General features: G+C 30.5%; 1 pseudogene across 1 annotated transcript in view; it reads right to left on the bottom strand.

The window, feature by feature from the left end:
- LOC147816206 (folate receptor gamma-like) overlaps positions 1-26,108 on the bottom strand; it is a 129,728-nt pseudogene that overhangs the window by 86,305 nt on the left and 17,315 nt on the right. The window contains exons 4-5 of the transcript XR_015431219.1: positions 7,230-7,385; positions 4,928-5,123 (exon numbers count right to left, since the gene is read on the bottom strand). The product of XR_015431219.1 is annotated as a folate receptor gamma-like (transcript). The remainder of the gene's footprint in view (positions 1-4,927; positions 5,124-7,229; positions 7,386-26,108) is intronic.

The raw sequence follows: 26,108 nt of genomic DNA, 5'->3' as shown, positions 1-26,108 counted from the left end.
ATATACATTAGAATTGTTATCGTCACATACATGAAGAAATACCAGATTTTATGGTGCCACATGTGAGAAATATGTATATACATTAAAATTGTTATCGTTACATACATCAATAAGCAGAAAAATAGAAGTTTGAAAATAAGAGTTATTCCATTTGAAAAATCTGAAAAGTAAAATCTCATGTACCTGTAGAATAAAATTAGAACAAAATTTTTTTTTAATGCATCGATTTTGATGCAAGGAAAAAAAAAAGTTATTTTCAGTTAATGTTTTGAAACTTTCAAACGTATAACACGTTAGAACAAAAAAAAATGCTCATTGATAAAAATTATACTAAGTACATGAAGAAATACCAGATTTTATGGTGTCACATAGGAGAAATATGTATAAGAGTTATTCCATTTGAAAAATCTGAAAAGTAAAGCATAAATTACATGTAGAATAAAATTAGTACAAATTTTTTTTTAATGCATCGATTTTGATGCAAGGAAAAGAAAAACTATTTTCAGTTAATATTTTGTAACTTTCAAACATATAACACGTTAGAGCAAAAAAAAATGTCTCATTGATAAAAATTATACAAAGTACATGAAGAAATACCAGATTTTATGGTGCCACATGTGAGAAATATGTATATACATAAAAATTGTTATCGTTACATACATCAATAAGCAGAAAAATAAAAGTTTGAAAATAAGAGTTATTCCATTTGAAAAATCTGAAAAGTAAAACCTAAATTACGTGTAGAATAAAATTAGCACAATTTTTTTTTAATGCAAGAAAAAAAACTATTTTCAGTTAATATTTTGTAACTTTCAAACATATAACACGTTAGAGCAAAAAAAAAATTTCTCATTGATAAAAATTATACTAAGTACATGAAGAAATACCAGATTTTATGGTGCCACATATGAGAAATATGTATATACATTAGAATTGTTATCGTCACATAGATCAAAAAGCAGAAAAATAGAAGTTTAAAAATAACAGTTATTCCATTTGAAAAATCTGAAAAGTAAAACCTAATTTACCTGTACAATAAAATTAGCACAACATTTTCTCTTAACGCATAGATTTTGATGCAAGGAAAAAAAACTATTTTCAGTTAATACAGAAGGGAACCGATTATCCGGAACGATCGGGACCATCGCTATTCCGGATAACTAATAATCTTAAAACGAAGAAAAAACGAAGTAATTCACTAATGATTATTTCCAAAATGATAGTAAGGTAAACATCTTTCCTAAAAGAAAGAAAAATCCTAAAATCTTATGAGGAAAAAAAAAATTTTTTTTAAATGGCCGGAAAATTTATCGAATTTCGTTCCGGTTTTCCGATTTCCGGATAACGGGTTCTGTACTGTATTTTGAAACTTTCAAACATATAGCAAGTTAGGAAAAAAAATTGTCTCAATAATAAAAATTATACTAAGTACATGAAGAAATAACAGATTTTATGGTGCCACATGTGAGAAATATGTATATACATTAAAATTGTCATCGTTACATAGATCAATAAGCAGAAAAATAGAAGTTTGAAAATAAGAGTTATTCCATTTGAAAAATCTGAAAAGTAAAATCTCATGTACCTGTAGAATAAAATTAGAACAACATATTTTTTAATGCATAGATTTTGATGCAAGGAAAAAAAAAACTATTCTCAGTTGATATTTTGTAACTTTCAAACATATAACACGTTAGAGCAAAAAAAATTGTCTCATTGATAAAAATTATACTAAAGATACATCACTAGAGTACCCCAGGGCGTGACTCCATGTGTTTACCTAAAGAAGGTAAACCCCCTCAGGGGCAGATTTTATGGTGCCACATATGAGAAATAGGTATATACATTAGAATTGTTATCCTGACACAGATCAATAAGCAGAAAAATAGAAGTTTAAAAATAATAGTTATTCCATTCGAAAAATCTGAAAAGGAAAAACTAATTTATCTGTAGAATAAAATTAGCACAACAATTTTTTTAATGCATAGATTTTGATGCAAGGAAAAAAAAAATTTCAGTAAATATTTTGTAACTTTCAAACATATAACAGGTTAGAGCAAAAAAAATTGTCTCATTGGTAAAAATTATACTAAGTACATGAAGAAATACCAGATTTTAGTGTCACATATGAGAAATATGTATATACATTAGAATTGTTATCCTCACATAGGTCAATAAGCAGAAAAATAGAAGTTTAAAAATAAGAGTTATTCCATTTGAAAAATCTGAAAAGTAAAATCTCATGTACCTGTAGAATAAAATTAGAACAACATATTTTTTAATGCATAGATTTTGATGCAAGGAAAAAAAAAACTATTTTCAGTTAATGTTTTGAGACTTTCAAACGTATAACACGTTAGAACAAAAAAAAAATGCTCATTGATAAAAATTATACTAAGTACATGAAGAAATACCAGATTTTATGGTGTCACATAGGAGAAATATGTATAAGAGTTATTCCATTTGAAAAATCTGAAAAGTAAAGCATAAATTACGTGTAGAATAAAATTAGAACAACATTTTTTTTAATGCATCGATTTTGATGCAAGGAAAAAAAAACTATTTTCAATTAATGTTTCCAAACTTTCAAACGTATAACACGTTAGAACAAAAAAAATTGCTCATTGATAAAAATTATACTAAGTTCATGAAGAAATAACAGATTTTATGGTGTCACATAGGAGAAATATGTATAAGCGTTATTCCATTTGAAAAATCTGAAAAGTAAAACCTAATTTACCTGTAGAATAAAATTAGCACAACATATTTTTTAATGCATAGATTTTGATGCAAGGAAAAAAAAACTATTTTCAGTTAATGTTTTGTAACTTTCAAACATATAACAGGTTAGAGCAAAAAAAATTGTCTCATTGATAAAAATTATACTGAGAACATGAAGTACCAGATTTTATGGTGCCACATATGAGAAATATGTATATACATTAGAATTGTTATTCTCACATAGATCAATAAGCAGAAAAATAGAAGTTTAAAAATAAGAGTTATTCCATTTGAAAAATCTGAAAAGTAAAACCTAATTTACCTGTAGAATAAATTTAGCACAACATTTCTTTTAATGCACAGATTTTGATGCAAGGAAAAAAAAACTATTTTCAGTTAATATTTTGTAACTTTCAAACATATTTCAACGCAACAATACTGCCCATGCATATGATTTTAGCGACATTCGTAGAATATTTGGCAACAGTTGAATTAAATATGTAAACATTAACAGAATTTAGTTCAGAATTCTTTTTGCAACATTAAAAAAAAAAAAATCACTCTAAATCTATTTATCAATTAAGAATTTATCATATTTTTTCCCCTTTCCAAAAGAAACCATGTAGAAACAAAAATAAAGCAGGAATCATTTCACCATTCTAAATCATTTAATTGTAAATAAAATCTTTAAATTGAAAGAATGAATATTTTTATGAATAAACCCTTAAAGACTAAAAATATAAGGTTTTTAAAGAGAAACTATTTGTAAAGCAAAGTAGAAAATAAAACTGGTATTGTCCTTACATTTTCAAACATTTAATTTATTAAAATTTCAAAAAAAGTATAAACATGTTTATAATTTTAAAAAATTAAAAGTCTTATTTTGCACGTTTTGGTTTAAGTTCACAAACACAAAATTGAAAAATAAACAACTTTGTATATCAGTTGAATACTTTTCATAAATTGAAAATATTACGATGCAACTTAAACATTTAAATTAAAAATATTAAACTAAACATTTACTAAACATGTCAATCTGATATTTTTGTATATAAATTTAAAATGTTTTTTATTCACAAAATGAACTGTTAGAGAAAACTTTTGCTTCTTCAATCAAGAATGAAAATCCTAGTATCTATCATACAAATTAAAATATTGAAATCAATAATTTAAATCAAAGTCAAATAAATTAATAACCATGTAATTTTTGTTACATGAAGTAAGCTTGAATCAGTAGATAAAAATTGTTTAATAGTTGCTTGAAGTAAAAAAAAATAATAATGTAAAGTTTCGCAACACAAATTTATAAAATGCTTTATATGTATAGACAGAAAAATTGTATAATGCAATGCTAACAGGAATAACTTTTTATTTTTTAACCATCATTGAACAGCCGATCCAATTTTTGGGTTTACGACTGCTAATGCTCTACTCCATAGCCTTGCAATTTTGAACCCAAACCAGAAGACAAATGAACTCCTGGATCATGTATTGGGAGATATTTGAATTTGTGGAGGACTTTTTAAGGAAACAAACCTGCACCTGTGTTAAATGGAAAGGAAAAGCACAAAGACACTTTTACAGTTAGTCTGACTGCAAGGGAGCTCTAATACAGATGTCAGCACTGTGGTCGGTGCGAGCAGAGTGCGGAATTCATATAAATTAATCATGGCTGTGATTCGAGATCGGTTCACCTCATTGGAAGGCAAAAGCTCTATTCCCTGAACCACCACGGCTGGCTCAAGAGATAACATTAGAAGACGTGGCATACATCTTATGTCATAATGCATTTTCTATTAAAAAAATTAATTAATCATACTTTTAAGTCTTCAACGTACAGCCTTGTGAAAAATTAACAAAAAAGAACTATTGACTCTGTTTTATTGGTTTTTTTTTTTATCTCATTTGCTGGGATTAGCCTATAAACAGAATTCAAAATTAGCAACACAGTACTAACAAATAATTAAACTACTAGCCCTAAGGACCTCAGCATTTGTGCTGCTGCTCATCATATTCGAATTCAATTTCAAGTTGCAAATTCAGTAGAAAATAAAAAACATTCAAGTTAACTTTTTTTTTAAAAAAATCCCATATCTTCGGATGGATAAAATATAAATACCTGGGTACAGTAAAATAGCTTAGCTATCCTAACAAAATATATAATAAACAAAATTGTAAAACAAATAAAAAAATTCACTTAACATACATTTACGACCCATAATCCAATGTGTGGCTCGCATTCATAAAAACAGTTGTCTTGTATGAAGTGTTTCTTGCATGGAAGAGACATTTCTCTTCACTTGGCTGAAGCAATGATCATAACTAAAATTATACAACTTCAATTCATGAATATCTTGAGTGACAGTTTCTGTACAGCAGGCATGATCTTTCCAAGGGCTACACTAAGGAAACAACAAATATTACAGTTTAGGCCTAGTGTAAGGGAGTTTATAAAGTCAATTCAACATTTAAGTTACTTAAATTCAGACTAATAACTAATCTATTGGAATTAAAATATCCAAAAATAATAAAATGAAGAGTTAGTATCTAACTCCGGAACCATTTATGCTAGTGTCCTGAAATTTGGACAGTGGATGAAAGGAGTAATTTAAGCCAAAAATAATTAAGAAAACAATTATTCTTTGAGGGGAACCGTAAAAAATCACCAAACTGTTACTGTCTCCGAATTAAACTTGTTATAAACTGAATAGTTATTAATTGAAGTAAAAAAAATAAGTTATATACTAAAAAGCAAAATTAATAGAGAAATGTTACTAATTTGTTAAAGAGAAGCCTAAAAAAATTGCCAAATTATTGACACCAATGATGCTTATTTAATTTTCAAAATATAACTGAAATGAAAAACAAGCTATGTAGTACTAAAAAAGCAAAATCATTGGAGAAATGACACCGAATTATTTAGAAGAAGGATTAATGCTATTATTGTTGAATTAATTTTGGTAACAGGCAATACTGATACTTTGGTATTTGGTGCAGTTTCAATAGGTACTATAAATAGGTAATGTAAATATACGAATCAAGGTAGAATTAGTGGTGGTAATAGTGTAAATAGGGAAAAGTGGAGAAGAAAATTGAGAAAATTTTTTCCTATCATGAGTTAGCCTCAAGAAACAGCATCATGTCAAATGATACTGAATAGCATTTCGTAGTATCATTTGGCATCATTTAATCTGTATCATGATAGAATGAACTAATCAAAATGTTTTTTGCTTATAATAACATAAAGCCAACTGGAAGATAATAGCCCTAAGTATTCAGACTATCAATCACCCACACTGGGAAAGCTTTCTAATAAATATAAATGTACACTGCGCCAAATAGAAGTACGACCCTAAATAACTTTTGATCAAATGATCAGATCTTCATGTTCTGAACGTGATCTTATTGGTTCGAGGAGACATCAAATATGTTAATTATTTAGTTTTAATTATATGATACTTTAAGCTACAAAATCAGGCATAAAAACATACTTTCTCTGAATAAACATACCTTTTTTCAATGGATTCAGATTTCTGTCCCTGAAAATATAGGGGCAATCTGGGGTCCTAATCATTTGGTATGGAGTGCGATCCAAAGCTTTGACCCCTTAATGTGAATTTTTGCAGAGTTTGCCATAACTTTTTTAACGAGTTGAAAAGTCTTTGCGCACAATTATAAAGTTGTAAAATAAAATCAGATATTTAAAACTCGATGACTCAAGAACTATCCAACAGATTTTGCTTCAATTTTGTCATGTGAAATTAGATACTTAATGTAAAAAATTTTATATTCAAAAGTTTTTCAACAATTATTAGGTAAATAATAAATATTTACTAAAAGTTTTTTTTTGCATAGAGTTCTCTTGAATTTTTCAATTCGCTCAAAAATTTTGCGAAACATGGCAAAATGAATAAAAAATAACTACCTCTCGTAAACTATTAGGACCATATTGATCACAGCCCCTATACCCTTATATTTTCGGTGTCAGAAATTTAAATCCATTGAAAAAAAGGTATGCTCATTCAGAGATGTATGGGGTCCTCCATTTCTACATGATACTAGCTAGGGCATAAATAAAATATTCTTTCTATAAAATAATGGTGACAAATGATCAACTACATCACAACATAGACAAACAGTTTAAATTAATAAAAATGGAATTTTGTCATAATATATATATATATATATATAAAACCTGGCTACATTTAGTGTGCGAATTTAGAAATAATACAAAATTATTTATAATTAATGTAATGAAATTCTTTAAATAATCTTGTATATAAATCTCTAACGAACCCAGAATCCGTTTCAAAAAAGAGTTGTGAACAAAAAAGGCAGAATTTGTGTCTTGCCAGTCTCAATTTCATTAAAAAAGGCAGGTGTTCTGTCATTTTAAAAGAAAAAAAAATGAGGAAATAAAAGGTTTGCATTATTAAAACTTTTGTAGAAGTCAAAACATATTTTATTCAAATTATAAAAAATAATGAAAATGGAAGGAAATATTGTACTTGGTCATGTAATGAGTATTCTTTTCCTGGTATTCTTTTGTGATTTTGGCCATTCAAACACCAGTTCAACAATTCATCTTTGTTTTGGCTCAGTTGGCTTAGAGATTCTTTAATTGTTGTTAAAAGTACCAACACAATAAATTGATGAAAAAGAGCCTGCAATATCAATTAACTGTTATTCATTTAAATATGCTTAGAAAAAGACTAAAATACATTTAAATATGGGATAACATCTATATGTATATTTTGTCACAAAATTATGCTCTTTTACCCCATGACAGTAAACTCCAAACACTGTATTATGTATAGTTTGTCGAAATTAAGAACTCCCCTAGCCATTCGCCTGAACTGTTGCGGTGACTATGGTGACGAGGTATAACTATTTCAAATAGGAGTGTGAGGTCATTGTTTAGGGCACGGAAGAGTGAAGAGAAGCTACCCTCCCTGAAATGCGCTATTCTTATTTCCATAGCAGCAGTTCATACTGTAGACAAACTCCACAGACTCCAGACAGACACAGACTCCAGACAGACACAGACTCCTGTACAGACTCCAGAGTCAGACATTTCAAAAGTGTTTCAGCTCAAAAACAACTTCCCTCTTCCCATTCATTCAGCAGACTTGATATTAAAATTATTACTTTTCAATTTCGTCCTTTCATTACAACCTCTTTAGTTTGATTTTTGTACTCAGTATTTTGTAAATAAATTTGTCAGCAGCGAAGTGAGGTAAGTAAGTAATTAATTAGAAAATGTAAGAATATAAATATTTGAATGACGCATACTAAATATTGTCATTGTCCAACGAAAGGAATCAGTTGAACATAAAATTCTGGTCTACATTTTGTGGCTTTACATTCTAGGTCCACAAAATGAATACTATAGTGAACTAAACATTAGTAGCTCCCTGTTTGCCTGACCACCCAACCCGAACATCTGTTCCTGCACCAAAGCTCAAGAAAAATTGGGATGGGCACAATAGGCCTTAGTCGTCCTTAGGCTATTGCACCACCGAGTTTAGTTTACAATATAGTAAAACCTATAATCATAATAACATAATGAACTGTTAAAATAACCTAATAAAATTTCCTTTTATTACTAAATAATTTATATAATATAAGCACTACTAAAACAACATATATTGAATAGACTCATATCAAAACACACAAATAGCATACCAATTGTTAAGTATGATTACTCTAAAAAACTCTGAAATAATATGCTGTTTAGATTTTTAAAAAAAACTTTTAGATACTATATTAAATTTAGTTTCAATTTTAGCTATTCTTTCAATACATACTGCTCAACATTTTTATTTTCGTCCACTTTGTCCAGTTTCTTACAGAGTTCTTATAGAATGTAGAAATATAACAAAAGGATATCTTTTGATATATCATGCTTAGCAATAAGCAAAACATTACCTAATTAACAACCATATCAATCCATTATTGGAAACAAGTTCTGACAATTTAAACTTATTTTAAATAAATACCAAAAAATATTTAATTTGAGAACTTAAATCTTTAAAGGGTAAAGTAATGCACTTGACAATTTTTAATTTTATAATTTTCCTGTTAGACAAGGTTCCTAACTAAAAATTACTTAGACTGGAAAACAAATTAAGAATTTTTGACTGATTTTTAAAAAAGTAATAACAATAAAATGGAAGTATTTTTGTTAACTCAGAGCTGAATGAATTCTTGGGAATGCAATGAAATAAACACATATAATAAACACACATAGAAACGTACAGAAATATTATTTGACAGAATTAAACAACAAATGCAGTTTTAAAGTGTATAAATGTAAACAAAAGAAGAAAAAGAAAAAAAGATACCATTCCGTGTTTTCCAAAGAAGTTTCTGGGAATAAATAGTGATTTATTAAAATTCAAAAATAAAATTTTAAGACCGGAAAGCAAGAAGATTAAGAATTTCAGATTAAAAAATTATTAAATGGACTAAAAAAAACTTGGTCACAAGCAGAACTTGTTGACCGGCTTGACTCGAGTGTTATATTTCTTCCGTCCGGCAATAAAACATTCCACCATGTATAATATAAATAAATAAGACAGCATGCTGCGACCCATGTGTTATATCATTCAAATACGCCAATATACAAAACACTCACAAAATAATCGCCAAATATTCTTGTAAGCAATGCCAAAGCCAAAACTCAAAGACTTCCAGCATCGAAAAGGTTTTAAGTCACTCTAGGTTCGTAAAATATCAAAAGAATTGTATTGGTCGGAAGACGACGGATTAAACTCAAAAGTTGAAAACGTTTGCTTGAAAACTCAATAAGCATGCGTTGGCGATTAAAAAATCCCTAACCCTATTTGTTTTCGCCAAAAACCTCCATGTAACTAGATTGCTGGTTTATTCCTGCGCGCGCATAGCCGTCGTTGGCGAAGAACGGTTTAGGCGGGAGAACATGGTACCCAGAATTTAAGCATTATCGCTTTTTTGTTGAAATTTTCTCCTTGGAGTTGCGTCATCCTTCATCATCAGTATTATATCATTTATCGTCGCGTGAAATATAGGACTTAGTTATCAACCTTTTCCCTCTTCAAATTTTTTCTAGAAAAACTACATGGACAGAATTTTGAAGATGAAATATGAAGGCACTTTTTAAATTTAGTTTAAAAAAATTTAATTCAAAGTTGAACAACTAAAAGATTGACTGCTTCAATTTAATATTCTTTGTTTTCAAGCAGAGAAATTTATAAATAAGGTTTAAATATTTTGCAAATGTTTGTTTTATAAATGCAAGGAAATTAAATATATTATATTTAACATCGTAGGTACTGCGCAATTAATTAACGTAATTTTTATTACATTTAAAAATTGCTCCGAATTCATAAAGAAGAATTCAAAAGTTTAAATTGAAGGGAAAAAAAACACTATAAATTGACTCGTTTGTGCTCTGAAGGACGGTACATTTTTTAAAAAAGTAAAAAGTGATAGCAGAAGTGAAGCTTTACTATAATTTATTATGAAGAAACAAGACATTATTGTCTAATAAAAAAATATGATATAATAATATTGTGATACATAATATGATATGATAAAAATGTAACTATGATATGATAAAAATGTAACACAGTAACACATATGATGTAATAAAATTATTTACATCTAAATTTGAAGTCAAAGAACAATAGAACAATACATTTTTACATCCAGAGTGGTAGGATACAAAAGGAAATATCCAATCGGCATACTGTAACGAATCAAGCTACATTAAAGAGAAACAATTCTTTTTTATAAAAACACAATTATTCGATAACCACTCATAAACTAAGCAAACTTAAATTAAAATACCCGTAAAGGGTTAGTATGAACCTGAAATTCAAACCAAAAACTATTCTCTTCAAAATTAACAACTTTCTGATGTTCCATAAAATGTCTCGTTCTTTTATTTTTAATTTCTCATTCAAATTTTATTTATTCCTGCTTTTGTCATCAAGATTTTTTTCCTGGTAGATTTCTTTCTCTACCACTTTTTCCTAAAACCCATTTTCACCATCATTTCAGTTTTTGTAGTCGGACATTAATGGAATAAACAGTGAAAATCTAAAGAACGGCAGCTAAATGTCTTTGATAAAAATTATACATAACAGTAATTATTACATAAATGCAATATTAACAACTCATGCTTGTCGTTGGCGGGGTAGGTATTAGTCCCCCTCAATAATTACGAATCTCTAAAAGCCTAAATAAAAGAATATTTCAAATAAATAAAGAAAATTTTTCAAGAATTACTATCGATTTAAATTAATCAAAGTTTAAAGCAAGAAACGGAAAAAATAATCTTTTTGCTGGTATTTATTATGACTTTTTCTTATGCCTGAAATTTAGAACTATTGTCACTGTGTAATTTAATTTCGTCCCTGTTCAAAATTAAACCCAGTGACGGCCATGTTTTTCACAAAGTTTCCATTTGAGAATAGAAAAAATTATTTTCGGTTAAACAGAGTATTAGTTATTCGGAAATGCCCAGATAAAAAATTTCGCTCTAAATAGTGCTATGTTCAAATTTTTTGATCAAATTCTCGACAGATCTATATTATACACGATCCAATATATGATCTGGCAATCACTGAACTCGAATATTTGTTAGTTCAGGAGCTACTACAACAGTAAATTAACACAAGAGATAAAAATAATTTGAATTTAAAATTTCAATAAATAACTAACAAACTACTTTTTCCCAGTATCGACAATGGAAAATGTATATAAGCAATTAACATAAATTAGTTACGTACTTAATTAATTACTTATATTTTGTGTCCCGCAGTGGACTGATCATTAAGACACGGTTCCCAGCAGATTACCGAAGTCAAGCATCACTGACTACGGTCAGTGGGCGGGTGGGTGACCAATTGGATCAGTCTGCATAGGGACCGAGGGTGTGCGGTATTGATCCTCGTTAAACTGTTCTACCGTAAAGTGTTTGACTTCGCGTGCAGGTCATCGGACTACCGAAGCGGGGGTGCCATCCCCTCTGCAGAGGATCAAAATTGTGATGACATGTCTTCGGATCATCCTCAGGGGTGTTTGCCAGACCGCCGCCAATAGCCCATCGCGCAGCTTTAGTGCGACGCAAATTAACAACAACAACTTATATTTTGTAATAATGATTAGCTTTAATTGATTGTTGTTGTTGTTAATTTACGTCGCACTAGAGCTGCACAATGGGCTTAGCTTTAATTGAATTAATATTTTTTTGCAATAATAAAATAATTACTCAAATAATTACGATATAACTAACAAATTGATTTTCGGACTATTTTATTTTATTTTATAACCGTCGTTGAACAGCCGACCCAATTTCATGAGTTCACGACTACTAATGTTTAACTCCGTAACCTTGTAATTTTGAACCCAATCCAGAAGACAAGAAAAACTCCTGGATCAGTACCCCCAGAGGAAACGATTTGCTATGGGAACATGGAGGACTTTGTGACTCGACAGATTTAACGTGCATCAGTCACCATTTACTACACGGGGAGTCTTCGGCCGGATCGAACCCATGACCTCTCGGGCCCAGCGCTCTACCGACCAGGCTATCCCGGCCCCCTACTTTCGGACTATTATCGAAGTGAGTTGTTTATAAACATCTCATTTTATTCTCAATACCGTTTGTCCCGCAGTGGACTGATCGTTAAGACACGGTTCCCAGCAGATCACCGAAGTCAAGCATCACTGGCTGCGGTCAGTGTGCGGGTGGGTGACCACTTGGATCAGTCTGCGTAGGGACCGAGGGTGGGCGGTATTGGTCCTCGTTAAACTGTGCTACCGTAAAGTGCTCGACTTCGCGCTCTGGTAGTCTGGTTACCGAAGCGGGGGTGCCACCCCCTCCGCAGAGGATCAAAGTTGTGGTGGCATGTCTTCAGATCATCCTCCAGGATGTTTCCCAGACCGTCGCCAATAGCCCATTGTGCAGCTCTAGTGCGACGTAAATTAACAACAACAACAAAAACGAGAAGAAAAAAAGTTAATTTATGTCACCGAAACGAAAAATAGTGAAATTTTTCTCATACGTTTTTTGTTATGTGTGACAAATTTTTTTCTTCTCATTTCTAGTTCCCTGAACAAACGTGAATTTTAAAATTTACATGAATTGTTTATTTTCATATTTTTTGCATCTTAGTTCTGTTTCTCCTGTTTTATTTAGACCGGAAAATAATCAAAATTGCGGTTAGATTGGAGATAAATCCTACTTTTGTAGTTGTCATGCAGCGTTTGAAAATTGTCATGTTGTACAGAGGACCAGTTGAAATTTGAACAATTTTAACTAGTCGAAAAATGCATATAACATGAAATTAATTAATTAATTAATGCATATAACATGAAATTAATGCATCTAACATGAAATTTTAATTACAGGATTTTATATTTTCTTTTGTATACTATTAGTTTCTAATTTTTACGTTTCAATTCCAGATTTGATTTCCTGTTAAGTAGGAATGTGCTTCAAATATAAATTCTGCGAATAAAAAGGACTCATTTAATAAACTTTTTTTTTTTTTGAAATTTCAATACTTAATGAATTATATACCACTATTATGAGGGGAATTATACCACTTTATGGTATATTCTCTATACCCTACCAAATCTCCGAATGACAAAATGGTATTTTAAAGAAGTAAATTCCTGCTAGAGTTTATGTACATTTACTGCAACTAAAAGAATTTTGTTTATCTTGATTTTTCTACAGGAGCCCTACACCTGTGTGTACAGTGCACAAAATAAAAAATAAAAAGAAATCCCCCCGCATAACTTCCGTTCTTATTATCGGGTTTTCAAGAACTAAGTGTCAATCTTAATGGTTCCAGGGTGTGACTTCAAATAATTAGTGCTAACTTACTTCACAGTAACAGTTAGAAATCAGACACAAAAACGTACTTTTATAAACATAAAGGGGAGAGTCGGGTAGCCCCGCTCACTTAAGGAGTATTGCTTATATTTCTGTATAATACTGAGTAATAATCAACATTTTTGTATGTTTCTATTGTTTTATCATCTAATTAAATAATGCAAAAAGAATAAACCAAAAAAAGAATAGTTAAACTTAAAAAAACAGAAATTTAAAAAAACATGTTTTTCAGCTCTTTTCAAAATGCGTCGGGTAGCCCAGCCCAGTTACAAAAATTGTGTTTTTTGGCTATTTTTTTCAGGTGTAAATGAGAATGATCAATGTATTGACAATAGATAAACCTCATTTATCATTTTTATCACAAAATTATTTTATTTATTACATATTTATATACTTTTAGTGAATTCTATCGTTTAATAACAACAAATGTAATACTTTTTATCATTATTAACGTATATTAATATATTATAATATTAATATATATTTATATTAAATATTTAACGAAAATAATTTAATTTAAGTAACAATAATTAATAACAATAGTTAATTTTAATTAAATATTATCATGTTTTTAGGGCATGAATCTGAATTGAACAACCGGATAATGCTCACTCTGGTTATTGTTTCCGATTTTAAAAGCGCTATATGTTGAGCCAGTTTAAATTAAATATTATCATGTTTTTAGGGCATGAATCTGAATTGAACAACCGGATAATGCTCATTCTGGTTATTGTTTCCGTTTTTAAAAGCGCTATATGTTGAGCCAGTTTAAATTAAATATTATCATGTTTTTAGGGCATGAATCTGAATTGAACAACCTGATAATGCTCACTCTGGTTATTGTTTCCATTTTTAAAAGCGCTATATGTTGAGCCAGCTTAAATTAAATATTATCATGTTTTTAGGGCATGAATCTGAATTGAACAACCGGATAATGCTCACTCTGGTTATTGTTTCCGTTTTTAAAAGAGCTATATGTTGAACCACCTCATGTGACATTTGCCATGTGACATTTTTAGCAGCAATCATTGGTCAATTTTCTAACGTTGCCATTCGGGGAGTTGTAATGAGGCTTTTTTTTGGTGCCGTGTAAGAGAAATATATATATATATAGATTTTTATTTATTTAAATTACCATTGATTTACAATTGTTTTACTCTATAGAAAAGCGTTTTAAAAGCACAAACATAAAAAGCAAACACGGGGTTTCAGATAGCTTTGTGATCTTTGAGCTAGTAAAAAGTAATTGAATGTGCAGTATAAGTTGAAACAGAACAGTCTACAGTTTTATTTGTAACAATGGCTAATGCTGAAGTCATGCGAGAAAATCATTTTCCGCAAAAACATAAGTATTTTTTTTTTAATTTAATTTTTTTTTCTAGAAAGCTTACCGAGTTTTAGAAAAAAGTAACGATTTAACCTCCTGCAGCTGAAAGCCTCCACACGGTTTTTTTTATAGGTAGTCCGATTAGACCACTATGACGGTAAACCAGTTTGCAAAAAGAGCCCTTTAATACAAAATCTAGTAAAAAATAAAAAAGTGGTAGCAAATGTATGTCTAAAAATTTGTTCATTTTTTGTGAATATGATTGGTTTATCTTATTTACTTGTCTACCACTACAGATTCGTTTCTCAAATATCTATAATAAATTTCTCTTAGTCACTCTTAAATTAGTATTTGGGTTCATGCGCACAACTGGTTCACGTTTTAAATAGTCTACGCAGACCCAAAACCGTGTGGAGGCTTTCTGATGTAGGAGGTAATGGTTAGAGTCCCCTTGCCGTCAGGTTAACCGTGGGAGGTTCTCGAGGCCTTCCTCTCCGTGTAACGCAAATGAGGATTAACTCCATCAGATAAGTCCTCCACGAAGGCAAAATTTCTCCCAATACTCGATCCGGGAGTTCCCTTGTCTTCTGGATTGAGTTCAAAATGACTAGGCTGCTGGAGTTGAATATAAGTAGTTGTAAACCCATAAAACTGGGTCGGCTGTTCAACGACGGTTATAAAATAAAATAAAATAGTAAGATGATTGACGATTTAAAGAGATCTGTCTAGGAAACGTATTTACTCTTGCCAAATTATTTGTAATGTTCCTCAACAGATGTCGCTGCTGAAACTATATTATAAGAATATTTTAGAAGCTGTAATGCATAGCAACCGTTTTGAAACAAATGCATGATTGAAATTTATAGATTAAACTAAATAGAGAATTTTAAGAATGCTTTAACTATCAAAAAAAAGTTTCAATTACAAAACAATAATTTTAATTTAAAATTGTGATTTTTTTTTCTTTTGATCTTTAAAATGACAAAATAAATGTAACAGATTTTGTTTATAAATGTAGTCATTCATCAATTATTACAAAATATTCACGTTTCATCCTCTATTAAAATATATAGGTTAAGCTAAAAAATCTATGTACTCATTAAAAAAAAAATTTATATAAAAAGATTTCTTTATAAAAAATTTCTTTATAGAAAATCTGATAATGTCAAAGATACTGTAAACATATTATGAGAAAAAAAATACTAAAATGTTTACTTAAATCTGTACTTTCAATCTCAAGAATCAAAAGATTTTTGAAAATGTGGTTTCAAATGTGTTATTTAGCACATACCAAGAAAGAAAGTAATTTCGTTAGCAAAAATTAATTAATGCAGCAATAATAAAATTATAAAACTAATAGAGCAATTTATTTAAAATAAATTTTAAAACTAAGAAAAGAAAATAATAAAAATATCGAAAATTTAAGACACTGTTTTTTAATTTTTTAAAAATCAGTTGATTTAAATCAATGATTTTTTTAAAAAAAATCATCTACATATATATATTTCTCTTACACTGCGACAAAAAAAAGCCTCATTACAACTCCCCGATTTGCAACGCTAGAAAATCGGACAATGATTGCCGCTAAAAATGTCACATGCCAAATCTAGCTGAGGTGGCTCAACATATAGCGCTTTTAAAAACGGAAACTGAAATAACCAGAGAGAGTATTCTCACCAAATGTGATCTCTTCCGAAATTCACAATATCAGCTGCGGCAATCTCATACTATTAAGTTAGGCAGAAGTGAGTAGTCTTTGTCGATAGATCTCTATTTTACTATTTTATCGACAGCGCTTTTTTTTTTCATGAATTTATATATTATGAATTTATTTGACGATTTTTGATTCATATCACGAATTATACTATAGCACATTTCTAATAGGTTTAACGAATTGCATGTTATTTATTTGAATTCAAATTTATTTTAATGACTTAGTATTTACTAAAAAGATATAATTTAAAAAAAAAAAAAAAGTTGTTATATGGATTTGAATGATTGTTTTGAGTTCTTAGAATTTTCTTAATTTGTAATGCACCTAAGTCAGTAGCGAGCGAAGCGAGCTTGGTTTGCGAAGCAAACCATATAAGATTGCGTAGCAATTTTCGGGGGTTGGCGAGCATTAGCAAGCAGGGGGCGCAGCCCACTAGTATTATAAGAATATTTTAGAAGCTGTAACTTCCTTATACACATTTTTTCATTATAGTATATAGCTTTGAATGCATAGCAACTATTTTGAAACAAATGCCTGATTGAAATTTAAAGACTAGATGAAATGGAGAATTTAAAGTATGCTTTAACTATTAAAAAAAAGTTTCAATTACAAAACAATAATTTTAATTTAAAATTGTGACTTTTTTTCCCTCTTGATTCTTGAAATGACAAAATAAATGCAACAGATTGTGTTTATAAATGTAGTCATTCATCAAAAAATGAATCAATATTTAATCTATATATTTTTGTATTAAAATATTCATTTTTAATCCTATATCAAAATAGATAAGTTAAGCTAAAAAAAAATTTAAAATCTATGTACTCATTGAAATTTTTTTTATATAACATTTTTTATACAAAATTTCTTTATAGAAAATCTGATAATGTCAAAGATACTGTAAACATATTATGAGAAACAAAATACTTAAATGTTTACTTTAATCTGTTACTTTCAATCTCAAGAATCAAAAGATGTTTAAAAATGTAATGTCAAAATGCGTTGGAATTCAACGCATACCAAGAAAGAAAATAATTTCGTTAGCTAAAATTAATTAATGCAGCAATAATAAAATTGTAAAACTAATGCAGCAATTTATTTAAAATAAATTTTAAAACTAAGAAAAGAAATAATAAAAATATCGAAAATTTAAAACATTGTTTCTTAACTTTTTAAATCAATATATATGTTACCGGCTAAGTATGAAATGATTTATATTTCACACATTGCCTAGGCATTCTATAGTATGCCAAATGAGAAACCGGCAAAGTATAAAAATACATCTCCGATTCGTCAAAATGTCATTCAAAAATGACAAATTCAAAACGTCATCCTATTTTATATTAATTTATTCGTGGATATAATTGAATTTATTCGATATTTTAATACTTACTGACGATAGATTAGAAGAAATATCAGTGTTTGGAGTATCGGGAAAATGTATACCAGGCAATGGCATTTGACCTTAAAAAAACATCAGTGTAGGATATACCGGACAAACGTATACCGGGCAGTGGCACTTAACTAGGCCTTGTATATATTTCGGACATTTACTAGGTCTAGTTAAGTGCCATTGCCCGGTATATCGAACACTGATGTTTTTCTTAGGGTCAAGTGCCACTCCCCGGTATGCATTTGCCCGGTATACCCTACACTGATGTTTTTTTATGGTTAATTGCCTGGTATACATTTGGCCGATACTCCAAACACTGATATTTCTTCTAATCTATCGTCAGTAAGTATTAAAATATCGAATAAATGTAATTATATCCACGAATAAATTAATATCAAATCGGATAAATTAATATGATTCGGACATTCACCAAAGCGACTATGTGATTGTCAACATTCACCGGTGAAAGTCAACAGCCACCGATTTCGGTCATTCACAGTAACATGCACATCATTTACATAAATAACCTCATCAGGACGTTTATTTCATACTTTGCCTAAATAGCATTTGGCATTCTATAGAATACCTAGGCATTATATAAAATGATTAGGCATTCTATAGAATACCTACGCATTATATACAAAGCCTAGGGAAAGTATGTAATACTTCTCACATTTCATACTTTTCCTGGCGTTTCGTACTTTGCCGGTAACATATACATTAAAATCAGTTCATTTAAATCAATGATTTTTTTAAAAAAATCATTTGTATTAAATCATGATCAATTAACCCTGATACAAACAAAACCTTTATTCGCTTTGGAAATGATCAAATATTTATTATTTAGAAATACAAGACATCAGCACACTATTGAAAATGATAATCAAGAGTTGGAATAAAATGCTTCATTGCCCGCTTCAGGTTAATAGAGTATTCGGCCACTACTATTTTAATTTAATTAGTTAATTATGACGTCAACGTAGACCAGTGCTTCCCAAAGTGTGGTACGGGAACAGTTTAGCGGGGGTACTTATGCGAAATATCTTGCAACAATCGGAATTTTCAAAACATTTTTATTTAAAAACAAAGCTAGCTATGAAAATTTACGATGACGTATTTTTCTATTGGCTGTTTTTTTAGAGTTAACAGTTAATAATGAATGGTGTTATCAGCTAGTTGTGATTTTTAACTTTTGTGCAATTTTTTTAAAGTAAAAGTTTGTAATAAGTTCTATTTATTTTGATTATTTTTATAAAATATAATTTTTATCCCTATAACTGTTAACACTGCAAAAACAATATCATCCTTCTCACTGATGCAAATAAACTTTGTACCAACACAACCAAACACAACTTTGTACCAAAAAAGAAAAATAAACATATTTTTAAAAAAATACATCATTTTTTTATGAGTAGTACACAGCGTTGCGAAAAATTTAGAAAGGGTGCACAAAAGTCATAAGTTTGGGAAACACTGACTTAGTTTAATAAAGTATTCAAATAAATAACAAAAATTTCGGATACTCGAGGGTTGATGCATTTATACTTCAAATATAAACATTATGTTCTTGTGATCGAATATACTACTTGTTCTATTTGTTTAGAAAAAGGCTGAGATATGCCATAAACTTCAAAATAAACAGACGAGGCCTGTCTAAAAAGTAATTTTTCCAGCTCAAAGTAGTGATTCTAAGGCACGATGGAAGGAGGAATGCACATGCGTGAATAAGTCGCTGACTGGTGGTCGTCGGACCTCCAGTCAGGCGGATATAGTTTTCTGTTCGTCGGATATAGTTTTCTCGCAAGATGACTGAACGAATTGAGCAAACATCAAGTTCTTGCATTGATTGCAGCTTGGGTGATTCTCAAAGTTAAACAATTCGTGAGATTCAGCAGGTGTTTGGAGAAGTAACACAAATTAAGGAGTGGTTCAACCGATTCAAAGGTGGCCGCACATCAGCGGAGAGTAAGCAGCGTATTGGCTGCTCGGAGTGCAGCTAATGCTGAGAGGTTGCGAAATTTGGAAGATCATCGTTTGACAGTGGGGGAGAGGTTAGAGTAAGTAAAAATTCTGCGTGGAGATTTGAACATGAACCGAGTGGCTGTGAAATTCGTGTCGCCGGACCTCCGTTTTGACGTTGCACAGGACACACCACCAACACTGATCCCGAGTTTCTGAACACCGTGATTAACTGGAGATGAGCACGATCCAGAAACAAAAAGACGCAATGGAAACCCGCGTACATACATTGTGGCCCCCCATAATAAGCCAATAATTATTTCTTCTGGTAGGGTACCCGGTAATATACTTCGTGGTTAAATTTGAATACCATGGGTAAATATTTATTGTTATTTCACTTGCAGAATATTGACTTCCTCATTTTGAAGCTATTATAAAAACATACATAGTAACCTATAAAGCCACAGTGTTACAACACCCTATAATTATTTCCCTTGTTTGGTACACCCGGTAATATAATTCGTGGTTATGGATATATATTAAGGGGACATGTATGGCCATGTTGTAATACATAATAAAGACTGCGAATTTCCTGCCCTACCAGAGGAAGTAATTATACACTTATTAAGGGGTCAACAATGTGTACAGAATAATTTTGTATTGGAGAATGTTGATTCCCGGTATTCTAGTATATTTGATATTTTTCTGATGCTGTTTAACTGATCAGTCATTTAATCTCTCAGCATTGTGGAAGGATATTTTTTATTTCCAATGAACTGCACAATCGGTCTTGCCGATGAGCAGACCTAGTGTGTTCTCCACTCTTTCAGGACCACCGCAATGGGTGAGATACCGTTGGTCATGTTAATTTAGACGTCTAGTTTCTGCCACATTAGACTGCAGCACCGAGACTCTATTTGGATGCTAAAGTGCACTCGGAATTTAATTTTGCCGGAAATGCCAAGAGCCAATAAGGCACTCCAGGTATCCTTTTTACATGCCGCATAATCATACGACATGGCCGCTGAGGATTTTCTGCATCCCAAGCTGCCAAGCGTTCGGTCGCTGCAGGGAAAGTTCGTGATATGCCTGGTGTCTTTCAGAATGTTCGCCTTTCTTTTCTTCGCCGTTGTACTGCGTGCATAGTCACTACCGGCCACTGTTTTGAACACTTATTGTAATCACATGCCATTAAATTTGCTTTTATAACTTAAATTCATCGTTCTTTGTGTGTTTTTGCCTCATATAAGAACATAAACTTTGACGCCCTCTAGCGGTTTGTTTTCGACTATGCATTCTTTGATGAAAATTGTTTTCTTGGGTGTGTACTATCACTTCCTAAAATTTTGCCCATCTTTTTAGAATCACCCTATATATATATATATATATATATATATATATATACCTTATATATATATATATATATATATATATATATATATATATATATATATATATATATATATATATACCTTATATATATATATATATATATATATATATATATATATATATATACCTTATATATATATATATATATATAAAATTATTAAAGTAAGCTATGCAATAAATAGTTATTAAAACAAATCAACAAAGGATAACTAACAAAAAATAAGCTACCAATTAATAACTAGCAAAAAAATAAATAACTGTTACTCACTTACAAAAAATGGGTCGAAAGATCCCTAAATAAACGTGCTTTTTCAGTACACATTAGTTTATTTCACATTCAAAATTATTATCACAAACTATTTAACACGGTGTATTATAGGTAAGTAAACAACTTTTAAACTAATTTTTTTTCATTTTGTGCCGTCAAATTTCGAAATCGTTAAAAGTGTGCAGCCACACAAAAAAAGGTTGAAAATCACTGGCTTAGACATTTCTCTCCCAGTCTGTGTCATATGTGAATCAGTTGTGACTCATTTCTAAAAAGTTTTCAGACTTTAAATGAACTACAATGCCGTGAATTGAATCTACATTGTTTATTTATCAGACTTTAAATGAACTACAATGCCGTGAATTGAATCTAAATTGTTTATTTATAGAGCCTAATGTCAATACCTTACCAAAAATGTAATGATTGGTGAATGTTTTTATCCCCCTGAGTCAGTACTCTATCCCCTGAGCCAGTGTTTCCCAAACTTAAGACTTTGGTGTACCCTTTCTAAATTTTTCGTAACGTTGTGTACCACTCATTTAAAAGTGATTGAATTTTTTACAGTAAAAAAAATTGCACTAAAGTTAAAAATCACAACTGGTTGTACTAAATATTAATAACTCTGCAAAAAATAGCCAATAGAAAAATACGTAATCGTAAACTTTTATGGCTAGTTTTGTTTTTAAATAAAATTTTCGTTTGTTGCGAGATATTTCGCATAAGAACTCGTACCCCTGGGGGTACGCGTACCACAGTTTGAGAACCTCTGCCCTGAGCCATCATAGCTCTGATAACATTCTTTTAAAAAATCTTGTATTCTAATTACGATGTCATCACAATTTTAATCTAATGATGAAGTTATTTTTTCACTAAAATATTTTTCGCAAGCAGCATATGGGCTTGAAATTTTTTTTTCTGGGGACAGGAAGAAGTCGTAAATAGAATAATCATCCCAAACAGTTGGCTAATTATGCTTTAGCATCTTTTATCGCGTTTCAGTGACTTTATCCACCACTTATACATAGCAGATGATTTCATTTCTGTGTGTGGTTTCTTTACTCTTTAAGAAAAATATATCTTGCAAACATTGCGGTTTTCGAAACAGTCAGGCGGATTGAAAAGTATTCAAAAAGAGGAACTTTGAAAGAAGAAAAAAACAAGTATACCTACAACGAGAATTAGAAGGGTGGGGGTTAAGGATCTGTGGGGATGTATTTATCGACCCTGTCAACCTTCATCTATGAAAAGGCCCCGAAAGGTCTCCTCCATAGAATCGAGTTAACATGTCTTATACACTAGTGAATATGAATTATATTTTTGTAATGGTAGATACACCACAGTACTCCCCCACCAGAATTATATCCGTGAAAGAATTCGATGAACGGATACCACCAGTGGATTCATTGCTGTTTTTGTGAGAAGCCGGGAGAGCTGTATTAAGATCACCATACTTTTGAGTACTGATCGTGAGAGCTGTATTAAGTTCACGGTCGTGGTCGCTCCTGTGTTGCCTTTAGCAGTCGAATGTATACATTGCACGTTGGCGATCGAGACTGAGTAGCAACAGCGCGAGGAGGTGGATAATGTCTTAGTTCAACTGTTCGATGTGGATCATCCATCGAAGTAAGAGCGTTCAGATCGAAGTGAGCGTTATCATCAAGACACGCGTGCTCAAATCGTAGTAGGCGTTTCCGTTAAGGTAGGCATGCTCACACCACGTCCAGGTCATCAATGTCGGGATTAGTAGATATCGATCATCTATGAAAAGGTACCCCAGCATAGAATCGAGTTAACACGTCTTATGAATTGGAATTATATTTTTGTAGTGGTAGATCTATAATTTCGCGACCATGATGAGTATCGCGCACAGACTTCACAAACAAGCTGAAGCAGCTTCGAGGGAAATCCCAGTTTTTCACAGTGACGCTATCGCAACTCAAGAATTTTTTTACAGCCGAAATCTTTAATACATATTAAATGAGTCAAACAGTCATATTTATGATTGACTAAGAATGCTCAAAGGAAAGAACTCACAATAAAAAGGTAAATTCTAATAACAATAGTGTCTTTATTACAAAAATAAGTTCATAAAATGTGATGAATAATCAGTCAAATTTACAAGAACAATAAAACACAAGTCAGAATTCAATACAACACAGGATTTCATTAGTTGCGATTACATTTCGTCTACGCGAGAAATACATTTTAAAAAGAGAATTCATTTCATACAAATTTTTCCTAATCCAGGAACAAAAATGTATCAAACTGCATCATTTAAATCTGAAAAATATAGTCTTAATTTTTTTTTCTTTTATGAAAATCAATGGTAGCACAAAATTTGAATAAATCATTATATGTCTTACTTGCATGAACAATGAAGTGAATGGGTTTCTAATTTTAAAAAAAAAAAAATTAAATTAAATAGATTTCAAAATTAAAAATTGCATTGCTATTTATTTTAAGTGAGTTACCATTTTGTGGAATATTTTTTCCAGCTTGTCAGAATGTAATAGTTTAAAATCGGGATGCTGTGAAAACTACTTAATTCTTGTATGAACAACACAGATTTTCAGAAGTTTTAAATTTTAAAATATAAGTTAAGTCCAAATATTAATAAGGGTCTAGACCAGTGGTTACCAAGTGGTGGTCCCGCGATGCCTTTTATTGTGGCCCGTGAACTAAAATATATTTGTTGTCATTTTTTTGCGGACAATTTTCGTAAAAAATCTGTGTGGGTTTAAAATATTTTTCTCGTTAATAAAAACCTAATTTCTTTGTTTCTGTGAAATTTAACATCCCAACGGAGCAACAAAAATAAAATTTTCTCAGGTTTTGCATCCAAGAAAATATTTATTCAAATACAGAAATAATCTTGTATGTTGCTCTTTTTTATTTCATTTTTGTATTTTGTGAACATAATTTAGCATGTGTGTATCAGAAACTTTCTGATTTAATTTTTTGAAACCACTCATTTTGGACGAAAATATTTACACACATTTGTAAATTTTAAATGTAAATATCTATTCTTTGGTGGTTGCAGAAGAAAAACCTCAATTTTCTCATTGAACATTTTGTGTGCTTCCATGTAAGTTTTAATACCAACCTTCCTAAAGTTTTATATCTTAACCATTATATCTTGACCATTGCACATTAATTGTTTAATACATGGGTGCACATTAAAGTTATTGTAGCCCGAATTCTTTAATTTGCAATTAAATATTTTTAAAAATCTACTTCTTATTTTAATTCGTAATTCAATACTTTTGTTTTGTACTACTTGGTAAAAATCTGTTAGCAATATTTAATGTTCCTTCAAACATAAAAAGAGTCCTACATAAAATTTTGATAAAGTTGCAGCCCGCCATCGATTTGTGTTTTTAATTGTGGGCCCAGGCCTCATCAAGGTTGGCAAGTTTCTGCCGAGGTGGTTAAAACCTCTGGTAGAAACCGGTTAAAACTGGCAAGGCAGCAACCCTTTTCTGCCACATTTATGGCAGAAATTCAGAAAATGACATAAAAGTAAGTACTGAGATTGACATACAATGAATAATTCATAGAAAAAACAATTAAATGTTAAACAAAGTACAATTTATTTTTGAAAATTATCACCATTCAAAATCAAATATTACATTGTTTGCACTCTGCAGTTATCTATAACAAAAGACAAGTTTTGATGCAGTTTCTACACCTAAACAATTTCTCAATTTGCTATGCACGAAAGAGAAATTTGAGAAGATTCTCTCAAGTCCAGCAGAACTAGCAGGCATTGCCATCCACAAAAGATTAAAACTGTTACTGTTATAATAATTGGATTGTTGTCATGCAAATTATGTCTTGAAAAGAAAAAAAAACTATTTGAAAATAGCTCTATTCAGTTATGTTAAGAGTTAAATGATAATAATTACTGAATTTCAGAGTTTAATATAATAAACTAAAATCTAGTATTTATATTTATTATTACATTACTTTATTTTATATAAATATTTGATATACTGCACTCTTTATATTTAAGGTAAACAAAATAATATATATTTACAAACAATGAATTAAAAAGGTTGTTACAGTTACATTTTTCAGTTAACTTAAACAAAATGTCATTAAGCAACTACTGGAACTAATATAGAAGTTTTTTAGTTTCTGCCGGTTTTTACCGGTTATAACCAGTTTCTGCCACTGGCATGGCAAAAACCAGTACTGTATAAAAACCAGTTTCTGCCAGCAAAAAGCCAACCCTGAGCCTCATGTAAGTTGGCAACCCCTGGTCTAGACAGTTTTGATTTCATCTAGAAAACTATGTACTGCTTTTTTTTTTGCCCCTACAATCATCAACATTATTGAAATGCAAGCACTCTTATAATTTAATGTTTTATACTACTAAAATTTGAAAGAGAAAAAAAAAATAGACACTACGACGTCTTGTGTGCACAATGAAAGACATTAAAAAATAAT

This window comes from Parasteatoda tepidariorum, chromosome 2 (assembly GCF_982258835.1).
Source record: "Parasteatoda tepidariorum strain Cologne lab strain chromosome 2, Ptep-v5.0, whole genome shotgun sequence".
Taxonomy (NCBI): Eukaryota; Metazoa; Arthropoda; class Arachnida; order Araneae; family Theridiidae; genus Parasteatoda; species Parasteatoda tepidariorum.
This window is presented reverse-complemented; position numbering and strand designations above follow the sequence as displayed.